Consider the following 13,531-nt stretch of genomic DNA (forward strand, 5'->3'; position numbering starts at 1 on the left):
TGGCTGCATAAAATTCCATTGTGTATAAATACCACATTTTCTTAATCCATTCATCAGTAGTGGGGCATCTGGCTGTTTCCATAACTTGGCTATTGTGAATAGTGCCGCAATAAACATGGGTGTGCAGGTGCTTCTGGAGTAACCTGTGTCACAGTTTTTTGGGTACATCCCCAAGAGTGGTATTGCTGGATCAAATGGTAGATCGATGTCTAGCTTTTTAAGTAGCCTCCAAATTTTTTTCCAGAGTGGTTGTACTAGTCTACATTCCCACCAACAGTGTAAGAGGGTTCCTTTTTCCCCACATCCTCGCCAACACCTGTTGTTCGTGGTGTTGCTGATGATGGCTATTCTAACAGGGGTGAGGTGGAATCTTAGTGTGGTTTTAATTTGCATTTCCTTTATTGCTAGAGATGGTGAGCATTTTTTCATGTGTTTTTGGCCATTTGAATTTCTTCTTTTGAGAAAGTTCTGTTTAGTTCACTTGCCCAATTCTTTATTGGTTCATTAGTTTTGGGAGAATTTAGTTTTTTAAGTTCCCTATATATTCTAGTTATCAGTCAAAGGGTCACATTATGGGACAGGAAGCAAAAGGGCCAGCGGGGGGTCAGGCTCACCCTTATGACAACCTGCTTTCTCTGGAAGGGATCCACTCCTCTGAAACCCACTCCACTCTGCCAGCCCAACACTAATCCTTCATGGGGATGTCCTCACCTAGCTTCCTTGTGCCTTTGAAAGGTTCCAATACCACACTAGTGATCAAGCAAGCAATGATCCCAGAACCTCAGGAGAAAGGGCCAACCTTGGTCACACTGTCAACCGGAAGTGGGACAAAAACCCAAAGACGTTTTATCTCACATCTTAATTTTGGGAAGAGTACTCCAGCAAAACAAAAAGTAAACTAATTACCAGGGCATATAATAAAACCAAGATGAAGCTGGGACTGCTGGTGACACGGAATGGAAACAAGCAGATCGAGGCACAGAAAACTAGCTACTGGGCAAGGGCAGTGTCCAGGAGTCTAGCTGATGTGGTACAGGGACCCCATGGGCACAGGCAGCCCAGTCACCCAGCAGAGTCAGGGCAGGATGGCCTCAGCCTGGGCCTTAACTGGAACTAACATGGGTAAACCAGTGTCTGACACTGTGATTTGATGTCACATTTCCAATATTTCCCTAATGCACAGTGGTTTTAAAAATTAAATACCAGCTAGGCATGGAGGCTTATAATCCTAGCTACATAGGAGGCAGAAGGTTTGCAGTTCCAGGCCAGCTGGGGCAGTCCCTACCTTAAAAATAACCAAAGTGCCAAGCACCAGTGGCTCACTCCTGTAATCCTAGCTACTCAAGAGGCAGAGACCAGGAGGATTGCTGTTTGAAGCAGCCTTGACAAATAGTTTGTCAGACCCTATCTAGAAAAAAAAAACCCTTCACAAAAAAGGGCTGGTGGAGTGGCTCAAGGTGTAGGCCTTGAGTTCAAACCCCAGTACTGCCAAAAAGGAAAAAAATTAAATACCTCCAAGAGCTAAAGCTTGTTTAGAGTTTAGAGCCAACCAGCAAAATCCCCCAACTCCTCCATTAAAAATATCACAGTCTGACTGAACTTGACTTTGGGGATGTAAAGGGATGTTTCACCTGTATTTACAGGAATCACTGTGCTTGCTCTTCAGGACAGCAGGTCTTGGCCTACCTTTGTCTGACATACCTCACAGCTAAGGTTCATTTCTGGGGTAATCAATGCACACACAGGTGACAATGCAGCATATCGGGGAATGGTCACCTGCATGCAGCATCCATCATGGCACAGAACACCTCCCTTGTCTCCTGCTCCTGTAAACAGCTTAGGATACAGGAGAGCAAGAGCAGCATCACTTTACAAACAGCCCAGAATATGTTTTAATTTTCTGATAGTTCACAGGCTTCATTTTAGCACTTCCAGCATGATTACAGTGATGTGTGCTACACCCAAGTGTCACGGTGGCCCAGTTCTCACTGCTATCCTCACATAACAATACGAAACAACGTGGCCGGTGGACAGGAAGATTCACATTACTGGTCATGATAGATTATTCTAGAGCAAGGTACACAGGATGAGAGTATTCCAGGAAAATCTATTCAGCATTTATTTACTAAGCATTTATTACCCACCAGGGAAAAGCAGTGAACCACTGACAAAAATGCTTGCTCTTGAGAGGATTAAACCCTAATAAGGTCAGACAATACACAGGTGAGTACAGGTTGAGTATCCCTTATCTGAAATGCATGGGACCACATGGGTACAGATTTCAGATTTTGAAATACAAGCATAGGCTTTACTGGTTGGGCATCCCTACTCGGGAAATACAATATCCAGAATGTTCCAAAAAAGTTATTTTTCAATGCTGGGGATTGAACCAAGAGCCTTATACTTGCCAGGCAAATATTCTCACTAAACTAAGTGCCAACATAACACTTAAAAAGTTTTCGAATTGGGAGTGTTTTGAATTTCAGATTAGGGATTCTCACATTGTACAATATACAGTGTGGCATATGGATTAATTATTCAAAGAAAACTCATACGGGGAGAGGGTGGGCATGTGAATAGGGTGGTGTTCAATGACAGAGATGTCCAAATAAGAGTCCCAGAGAAGGGGAGGAAGGGACCATGTTACTCTCTGGGAGAAGAACTGGTGTCAACCTGTATCTGAGGAGCTGCTGGGAGCCCGGGGGCTGTGGGGACAATGGAGGGAGAGGGAAGGCCAAGGCTGTGAAGACCCAGTTGTCCTGTGAAGTCTCTGACATGTACCCTGACTGAGAATAGCCACCAGGGGTCTGAGCAGAGAGGTAGCAGAATCTGTTTCACCCTGGCTATTGAAGAATGGGCTGTGAGGAGGTAAGGACATAAGCAGAGGCCACCTAAGTGGCCACTGAAATGAGCTGATTAGGGATGACACTGGCTTAGACAGGGCAGTGGCATGACATACCTTCTGCTCTTGCAATGGAGTGCTTATGTAGGTCACCACTACTCCAAACTTCAGAGTGAGTGGAGGTGTTCCCCTGCAGCTCCTCCAGGCAATAGAGTTGGCAGAGGCTAAAGATTGTGCAAGATGTCAGGTGTCGACATCAACTAAACCTGAGCAGCTGACTGTGGGATGGGCCTAAGTCCTTGGGCCTCAGACCAGATGCTAAGTAGGGCACCAGCCAAAGGGGTACTGGGTCCCAAAGTTAGGTGAGGCTTCTGAATGCTGACTAAGCTGAGGTGGCACTATAAGGGGACAGCAGCAGAGCAACAAAAAGCTGAAGAGGGGCTCTCTGAGGCCTGAAGCCCTCTCAGCACCTAGGCTTCTCTTTGCCCCCACAGGTAGGGAGTGCTGGCCCTTCAGCTTCATGGGCACCACCAGCATGGCAGGGCCTACCTCCCTCACCCCCAAATCCCTCGCTACCTTTAACAATTCACTGGAGCCCAGAAATATCTCCGGAGAAATAATTAAGGCTCTCCAGTCATGGTTAAATTTTTAAAAAGTATTCAAAGACACAGAGTCAGGCAGAAATGGTGAGATACCTCCCACCCTTGCTTTCCAATGGCACATGAGGATGCCAGGGTGTCTGAGAGAACAAAGCCTAGCATGGGACTCAGAGGATCCGCAGTCTTCCCACATCTGCCCCAGGGCCCAGCTGTCAGCACAAGTGAGACGTGTGGGCTAGGTGGAGGCAAGTCCAGATCGTGGAGTATGGACAGACAGGTCCAGCTTTAAATTCACATCTGCCACCTTCGGTCTTGGGAGATGACCAAGAGTGAGGTCACTCTTGGTGTGAGGTGGCTCTTCCTCCTTCCCCTTATTTCCCAGGCCTGTCAAACGGGCCTCCTGTCTGGTTCTCAGGCTGGAGGAAGAGTGGCCATGATCATCCCCAGACCCAGAGGACAATCCCAACTCAGCAAAACAACCTTGGTAGGCAGTAAATGACTGGGCAAATGTGATCAGTCAATTCTTTAAAAAACTAAATAATGTTTGATGTAGAATCTTTCACCACTGATGCCTGAAAATTGCAAGTGAACACCTAGCACACTGGCAACTTGCTCAGAAACATAGGATTAACAGAAAAAAAAGAAAAGAAAAGGTAAGCAAAAATCCTCAGGTGCAGAGCTTTCTGGAACAACAGCACTTGGCTCTGCCTAGGAACACTGAACACACACAGCTGGTCATCACTGATAGTAAACTGACAAGAAAACTGGGAAACAGGTCCTCTGTGGTAGCTAAGACAGTTTGTAACAATGGCAAGGACCCCATCTTCTAGCTACACCTTAAATAAGGACATAAAAACACAAAGTTTCTGGATACAAGGGACAGAGACCACCATCTTCATGACCTCTGTGCTAATTTACAGCACCTCCCCTCGAGACACCCACATGTCCTGAGACAGTTGGTGGGTACCAACATGAGGAAACAAACTCCCAAAAGACAGCCCCTCCTGATCATTCAGAAAGGGCTGACAGCTTGAGATCCTTGCCAAGGAAATCCATCAACCCACTTACATTGGAACTGGGCCACAGGCAATGCATGAGGACCTTGGGAAAAAAGTAAGGAATGTTCTGAAACAACAGGCTAGTGTCACCCAAGGAGAAGAGGCAGCAGCAGTATAGTCTGTCCCTGAAAAGTCACACTCGGTTCCCTCCTGCTTCCCAGTAACTTAGAGATCAGGCCTGAAAGAAAGTGATCTATGACCAGCTTTTTAGTGGAATTGTTAGGAGGCCATGCAGAGTTCTCTTAGGCTGGAAACACGAACCATGGTGGCACAAAGGCAGTGGGCAGAGGGCCATTATGACCCACCGAGATGATGGTCCCTGCCTATCAAACCTGCATCCATACTGCTCATGATGGAACCACTCCATGGCAATGAGAGGCCACCGTGACATTGGGTTTCCTAAAAAAGAACACAAAATCGAGATACCTTCCACCTGCTATCTTGGGAAGGCTCCTAAACTAGCTATGGCCCAATGTGTTCACCATTGGCAGGTACACAGAACATGAGACTGCAAAGATTATGGGGGAGAAGCCACTGGAGGACACTGACCAGAAACTGTGAATCTCATCCAGAGGCTGGGCATAAGCAGGCACCCTGCACGTTCCAGTTTAGACAATTAGTGATGAAAGGAGCTATCAAGTCCCAAAAAGACATGGAGAAGGAACTGTCAGTGTGTATTACTACATGAAAGAAGCCAGTCTGCAAAAGCCTTGCCATACTGTGTGACTCCAACTAGAGGCTATTCTGGAAAGGGCAGAGCTGTGCAGGTAGGAGAGAGATCAATGCCTGTTCGCCACGGGCTGGGAGGAGGAGGGGGAGTGGAGAGGGGTACGGGATGAATAGGCAGGGCACAGGGTACTTTTTTCTGGATAATGTTGTAAGGATGGATACTTGTCACCATACCTTTGTCAAATCCCAGTTAGAGAATGTGCGCACACACACACACACACACACACACACACACACACACACACGAGACCCCATTCCAGTGGAAAAAAGCTAGGCTTGGTGGCACACACCTGTCATCCCAGCTACAGTGGGAAACAAACTAGAAGGATCATAGTCCAGGATCATAAAGTGAGACCCTATCTCAAAAGTAACCAGAGTAAGCAAGGCTGGAGGTGGGGCCAAGTGGTAGAGTGCCTGCCTAGCAAGTGTGAAGCCCTGAGTTCAAACCCCAGTACCATCTGCCCTCCTCCCCCATCAAAAGAAAGAGAAGAGTGAGCCCAGATGTCAGCTTGGACTTTAGTTAATATGCATCAAACAGGTGCTCCCTTCCCCAGCACATGTACTAAAATTGGAATGATACAGAGAAGATTAGCGTGGCCCCTGCACAAGGATGACACGCAAATTCGTGAAGCGTTCCATATTTAAAATATATATATATAATGTATCAAACAGGCTCCTCAGTGGTGACATGTGTCCCACACTAATGCAAGGTGTTAATAAAAGGGGAAACTGGGGGGGGGGGGAGTAGATGGGGAATTCTCTGTACTTTCTGCTCAATATTTCTGTGAACTTGAAGCACTGTAATAAAGTCTATTAACATTTTTAAAGGCTCACGGGAACACAGGAGACCAAGCCTCCTGTTCATGGAGATATGAAACCGATCCTCTCATTACCTTCCTCACACCACATGGGAGGGAAGAAGATAGGAGCTCACACTTGGTACTGGGGCCATTCCAGGGGCAGGGGCTAGGGCCCTGGCCACTGGGCCCAACTGCCTTGATCAAATTTCAGTCTTAAGAGTGGGGCCAGGCTCCAAAGAAGCCATCTATCCAGAGTTGTGGGAGGTGAGCAGAACTTGGTAACTACTGGCCGTGACCATGTGTCATGACCTATCTGTGCAGGTGATGTGACTGGGCATGACATGTCTACCTGAGCCCTCCTCTCCCCCACATCCAAGGCTAAAGTGTCACCTCCAACGAAGCCACCACAGGACACTCCTAACTGGCTTCCACACTTCCATTCTCATTGCTCCTCCAACCCAGTCTCCATTCTGTAGCCACTAGGGGTGACTTAAAGAACACAAATCAGAGCTGAGGCTGTAATGCATGCCTGTAATCTTAACACTCAGGAGACTGGGGCAGGACGATCAAGAGTTCAAGGGGAGCCTGGGCTACATAGTGAGATCCTATCTCAAAACAAACAAAAAAAAATAAGAAGAAAATGAGAAATCTGTCATTCCCTTGCTTAGAACCTTTGAGTGGCCTCCCACTGCTCTTAAGACTAAAAGCCTCAGCACTGTCAGCAATGCTTTGCATACTGGCTTCTGCACTCCTCTCCATTCAATACCCTACTTTTTACCATCCCTTGTCACACTCCTCACCTAGGCCTCCACAGGGCCTTTGGACATGCTGGGTGCATGAGTGGTATACTGTTTGCTTTACATCACATTCACTATCATTTCCAAGGCAAAGTGTCCTTAGACATCCTGGCAACAAGCTCAACCCCTTGAAACCTGGCTCATGACACCACATGCCTCTCCTTTGCTGCACGTGCTGTGCACTTACAATAGTCCATCTGTTGGTCTCTCCCTAACCTGTAAGTGCACAGGGCAGTGCTTCAACAGAGCCAGGCACACAGCCAGACCTGGTAACCACTTTTTGAATTAAAGGACAAGCAGTTCCCTGCAGTGGGCATTACCATAAACTCCATTCACAGATGGAAGGGCTTAGCATCATGTCCAAAAGGACTGATGGCTTAGGTTCACACCTGGACATTCTGACTCCAAACCACGCTACACCCTTTCCAAATGCAGTACTATGGAGAAAAGGTTTCTCCCCTTGGATTTCAGGGAACTAGGAGGCAGCGAGAGAGAATGGCAGACCCTTTCAGTAGTGTGGGTTGGCAGCCTGGGAGCCCTCTGAGCCCTTGCTGTGGTGTTTGGTACCCCACACACCATGGCCAAGCTACTTGCAGTCATCAGGAGCCCAGGAAGCTCCATGGGGACTTATGAAGATGACAATAGTACTGAGACATTCAAGTGTCCACAGCCCTTGTAAGACAGGCATGGACAGACTCGAGACATCATTGAAAACATGGGGAAGAAGGCACACTTGGGCATAGCTGGCCATCTCTGGAGAAGATGTGAACTCAGTGAAGGCCTGGCTCTCTCCTGTGACCAGCATGATGGAGACATCTGCTTTAAATATTGCTATTCTCCAAGTGTGTCACAGAGGAGGTCACCTCTGCTCCTGAGAGCAGTGTCCCAAAGGGAGGGGAGCCAGGGGCTGGGTCAAGAGACCAGACACAGTGTACCCATCCCATGGCCTCCACTCAGCAGTGGAAAAAGGATTGTTCCCAGACTGGGACCTGGAGCTGGAAGGGCTTGCCTTATCTGTAGACTTGGTTAGCATAGGGTGTAATTAAAATTGCAAGGAGAAGGCTGCAGACATGGCCCACATGGTAGGGCACTTGCCTAGCAAGTGCAAAGTTATGAGTTCAAATCCCAGTATTTCCAGTAAATAAATAAATACTGCAAGAAGAGAAGAAGACAACTATCCCATAGGAGCAAGTAATGAAGGCCTAGCACTGTGAGTGTAGCTGTGATGACTGCCAGTCTCTGGCGCTAAAATAGAGTTCATTTACTATCTCAGACTTTGGAAACTTAATTTGATTTTAATTTTACGTCCTGTTGTAAAATTTTTTTGATCTCCTATAAAAGTACTCAAATAAATATGTCAACTGCTTTCAACCATGCTGCTGAAAATTTAAGCTGTACTTCAAGATGACTTAAAGTGTACTTGGGGATTAAATGTGGTACAAAAATCAAAAGGGCGAAATATCTCAGGTCCAAGATAAAAGTTGTGAGCCAGGGTTTCTTTTTTCATTCTTTATTAACCACCTGGAAAAATCTCTTTCCCAAGCATAAGGATAGAGAGTTCAAGGCCAGCCCAGGTAAAGTTATCAAGACCCTGTCTCAAAAACAAAATACAAACAAAAGGATGATTCAAGTGGTAGAGAGCACTTGCCTAGCATGTACAAGGCCCTGGGTTCAATCCCAAGTACTGTCAAAAAAAACTCAGCAAGCCATGAGACCCACACCTACAGTTTACAGCAGGAAGCAAAACAAACTGTAAGCAAGTAATGACAAGAGAGGCAGATGGCTGCTCCATGGGGACACCCTGCCCCTTGGCGTGGAAGCAAAGCCCAGTAGCAGGAGGGCTGCCAGGGCTGCGTGGAGGTCATAAGGGTTGAGTGGCTCTGCCACTGCTCGGCTTGGCTTCTCCTGAGACCCTCTGAGAACAGAGGGCATTGCTGAGGCCCCCTGAGTGTTGCTCAGCCCTGGCTGGCAGCTCCATTTGGAAAATGAGTCCAGAAGCCATTTTCCCAGCTTTCAGAATCACATGTGTCCTCACCCCAGGATGAGGTGAGATTAGTGACGTGTTGGGAAGAGGCTATTCTGGAAAGAGGCTCAGCTAATCACACCTCCCTCAGCAGGACACTGTCCTCTCCCTGGGGAGGGAGGTTTCCTAACAATCACCCAGTCAGATCAGGGGCACACAAAGCCAGGTCCACCTCCTCCATAGACTGTGCCAGGCAGGGGACAGATGTCACACCAGATTGCTACCACATTGGAAACAGGACCATCTTTTCTCTACCATGCTTCAATGACCCCGATGCCCAAACCAGACATCCCATGACAGTCTAGAAATCAGCAATTTGCCAATCTCTGAAGCTGCCCGTTAGCTTTAGGCCACCTGCTCCCCATCCCCAGATCCTCACAGATCCCAGGCAAGCAGTGAACATTCAATTCAATTCAAATACTTACTGACTCTCCAAGCAAGACAAGTGCCCTCTAGAAAATTAGCCTGGTCATGTGCCTTCCACTGAGACCCAGACCACTGGGATCCCCAACATCACACTTAAAGGAGATGAAGAGGCAAAGCAAGGCTTAGTCGGTGAAGGGTGGAAGGGGAGCACTCGGGCGCTTCTGATCTGTGGGAAAGTCCTATCTTTCTTCCACAAATGCTGTCGGCATGCTGAGTCTCACCCTCACAACGACAGCTTTGTAGCCTAGACTCCAGGCAAGCAACACACAAGCAACCACATTCCAATAATTTCAAAAGCAAGTTCCAACGAACAAGTCAGAAGTGTTATCTCCCCTACATCTGCTCCTTTCACCACTAGAACAGACACTTCAATTAAACACCAGAATGGCAGATTAAAAGGGATGCCATACTTAAATTTTAACAAACGAATTGATTTTTTTTCTTTTACAAAGGAAAAAAGGTGACAAAACTAAGGGGGCAAATTCTCTACACTGATCTATGTTTTTATTTTCAGAAAGAGGTGTTAAATGGTTAAAAAAAAAATCTTTACCATTTAACCCCAAAGCTTTATTTATTTTCTCCTGTAAAGGGAAAACTTTGGATTATGACAAACTTGAAATAACCTTGCAGGTTAAGAAGGGAGGAAAAAATAAGATTCAAGAGTCTGATGCCTTACTTCCTACTACTGTTAAATATTGCCTGAAAGAAGGGGGAAATACCACATCGCCCGCCTAGTGGGCCCTCCATAATTATCCGCTTGGAGGGGCTGACTGAATGATTTACTGTAAGTCCCAGTGGCCCTTTGCACTAGCAAGCTTGCTCAGTTGTTATAAAGGCAAGCAGGGCTCAAGATTTATGGTTGCCAGGTTGCTCCCAGGATCCATAAATCCTTGCCAGCTTCTATGCTGTTGCAGACAGCCTAGTAGTTGGGTGGGCACAACAAAAGATAATTCCCTCTAAAGGTCAGGGCTCCTATTCCGAAAGAGGACAGGTCAACGAGGACCATAGCTCTTAGTCCCTATTTCACAGAAGAGGAGTGTCTGAGTTCTTCACTCACTGAGACATGTCTTCAGCCCAGTCAGAGGCCAGGATAAAGAGTCTTGGGTCTTTGATCCTGGCTGTCCTGTGCACATCAGGAGACACAACAAAGGCCATTTAGGCTGGCTACTGCCCATGACCATGACCTGACATGCATCAACACCAGAAGTTTCCTGGTGCTAGGGCCACTCTCATGTTAAAATTATCATGAATGGGCCCAGTGTTCCAGTTTGGGAAGATGGAAAGTTCTGGAGATGGATGATGGTGATGGCTGCACAACCATGTGATGGGCTTACTGCCATTGAATTCAATGCTTAAAAATGGCTAAAATTGTCTAGCTTACATGATGTGAATTTTATCATAATAAAAACAAAACATCAAGATGTGCATCAGTCATCTCCACCAGCAATCTCAGCTCCTTGAAGACAGGGTCTGTGTCATTTATTTCCAAGGTCCCCATACACAGCCTAGAACCCAACCCTCATAACAGTGCAGTTTTTGTAATGATGGAATAAACTGAAACTCTCTCCCAAATAAGCATTTAGACCTAAAACCACCATTCATCACATTTTCTAGAATGATCAAGTTAATGATAAGAGTAACTCACAGCATCACTTGAGTACTTCTTTTTTAAATTGACCCAGAATTGGAGACAAGATGAACATTCGGGTTATATCACAAAAGGCTATACCTAGCAGCTTCTGTCAGTATGTAAGTTTAGAAAATACAAAAAGAAAGTGGATGTGCATTATTTTTATTACTCTTGCCCTCATTTATTGATTTGTCGCAGATAGAGCCTTCTGAATCAATCTTTACGTTTATAAGGTAGCTCAATCTCACCTTTAAATGTCAGTAACTGCACCACGTTTACTTTCAACAAGTACTTTCCTCTACATTCTCTGAGATGCTAAAAAGTAACAAAGTCTATCTGCCAACCAGTCCAAATGTAATCAATGTAACAAATTACAAGTGCCTCTTACATTTTACAGCAGCCCAGCAAAACATTGTACCTGGTTAACAATGGGCAGAACTGCCTGTGCTAAAGGTAAGATGAGGTGAGAGTAGCAGGAGGCCAGGCTGGTTAAATGAAACAGTTTCATCATTTAAAGAAGCATTTTTAAAAACATCCTAGAATAGTAAATTAATGCCTGGTAAATAATCAAAGAGTTCTTTAATTATTGGAAAAGAACATTTTATAATTGACATGAAAATTATGGAAGAGCATAATTGGTCCCCTTCACCAAATTACACACACCACTTAAAATTCTACTTATGGTATCATTTTGCACACATTCTCCAGAAATAAAACAAATGGGAGCTTGCTATACAAAGGCAGTTTTTAACTCAAATTGTATCCAAACCTTCATGAGGATTTTGAATTAGTTGAGTTACCATTTTGGGGCTAAGGGGAAAGTAATATAAATGGAAAATGGATTTGAGACAAAGGAGATCAGGGAAAACCATACCCACACTAGGCTTGCAATAAACCTTCTAAAGAAATGCCAAGAGCCAGAGGAAGGAGGCTCAGGATAGTTGGCTCCAGAGAATCAGATGAATGGGGAATGAGCTGTCATCAGGAACAGTTGTCCAAAATCAGAATGGTCTGCCTTACATGGGCATTCCAGATGTGAGGGATCCAGCTAAGGCTGGAGGCATGCCTGCCCCTCCAGATGTGCACATCTGCCTATCATCCTCCGTCCTCCCTCATATCTGCAATATGCAAGTCAATTTCATCTTTTCACTTCCCACCTCTTGTCCCGGAAATCCTTTTGAAAATGCAGACTTTGATGGAGATGGCTACACACTCCAATTCCAGTAAAGTAAATGAACTCTATTTTCTTCTTGTTTTTTCATTTTTCTGAGTAGTGTGGCATTTGGGGACCACTGATACAGCCAACCCACTATCTGGAACAGCAAGATTGCTGAGATTTTCCCATATTCTGAGACACTATTTCCTTCTTGTCCTCCTTCTCTTCCTTTTAAAATACTGGTTCTTAGGCTTAATCTCTGAAGATGCTGATTAAATGAGCCTGGCATGGTTCTCACAATCACAGCTTTGGGAAATCCTGGCCTTGGTAATCTCTAATCTCTCCCTCTTCATGAGTCACAGTATGACTGTATCTGCCAGGGGCAGCCTCTAGAAATGCTTCTTGCTTTGCAGCTAAACAACAGCTTAAGATGAAAACTGAAAAAAGAAAATGGATCCCTCAGAACACGCCAGGGTCAATCTGTCTCCCCGTAGGAGGCCATACACATATACAACTTTGTTGTCACCCTCTAGCATACTCAAGTAGAATAAGAATAATCTGGACTAGGACATGGAGTCCATGAAATAACTCCAAAGTGAGTCCACAAAATGGGCTGGAAAAGACAAAATGACCCAGCCTAAATCCATGTACTCAAACCCCCATCACGGATTTTCTATGCCCCATCCTCATGAAGCCCTGGGGAGGGTGAACAGCAGTACCCTTCTAAGGAGACACTGTACTTCAAGAACAGAAGATCTGGAAACAATCAAAACCAAGGCTTCATCCCTCACACTGAGTCTGAAGACTCCAGTCTCCATGTACCTGGCCCTCTCTGTGTGGTCATCCACACCCAGAGCCCTCTTCCCTCCCCATCTGTATGTCAAACCCCAGCTCTGGGATCTGAAACCATTTCCTTCAGGAATAGCCAACAGGGCAAGGTCTCTCTTTGAAAGTTCCACTCTTTCATTCTATGCCAATAACTGTATGCAACTTGCAAAGTGCTCAAACAATCAGGCCTCCTTCTTTACTCACTGAGATGATTAAAAGAGCAAACACCTACCACCAAACAGTTCAAATAAACAAAGCAGAGTCTATGACACTTAAATAATGATTCTGGAGAGCAGGGATCAAGCATTTGTCTTTGCTTTCACACTATTGTGAGTTCTGAGGGAGATATACACATGTATCTGATTTGTTTTTGTGTCCTTCCCAATCCCCAGCACTGTTCTTTGTGCATGGTGAACAATAAATAAACATTTGATGGATACATTCATTCCATAGACAGTTGCTGAATGACTCCAGGCCTTGTTCTAGGTGCTGGAGATAGAGTGAAAACAACACACACAGAATCTCCACCCTCCCAGCACTTAGGTAAACAAACTACCTTATAGAGGTAAGTGCCGTCAGGAAAAAGACAGCAGCCAAAGGAGACAGGAAGTGTAGGGGGTGCAATTTCAAAAAACAGTTAATC

General features: G+C 45.6%; 1 protein-coding gene and 1 non-coding gene across 4 annotated transcripts in view; one reads left to right on the top strand and one right to left on the bottom strand.

Moving 5' to 3' along the window:
- Ppp1r14c (protein phosphatase 1 regulatory inhibitor subunit 14C) overlaps positions 1 to 13,531 on the bottom strand; it is a 100,695-nt gene that overhangs the window by 46,310 nt on the left and 40,854 nt on the right. The gene's annotated exons all lie outside the window — the stretch shown is intronic.
- Positions 5,767 to 5,873, top strand: LOC141415992 (U6 spliceosomal RNA). Its single transcript, XR_012440935.1, has one exon. It is a non-coding gene; the product is annotated as a U6 spliceosomal RNA (small nuclear RNA).

This window comes from Castor canadensis, chromosome 1, assembly GCF_047511655.1.
Source record: "Castor canadensis chromosome 1, mCasCan1.hap1v2, whole genome shotgun sequence".
NCBI classification, from domain to species: domain Eukaryota; kingdom Metazoa; phylum Chordata; class Mammalia; order Rodentia; family Castoridae; genus Castor; species Castor canadensis.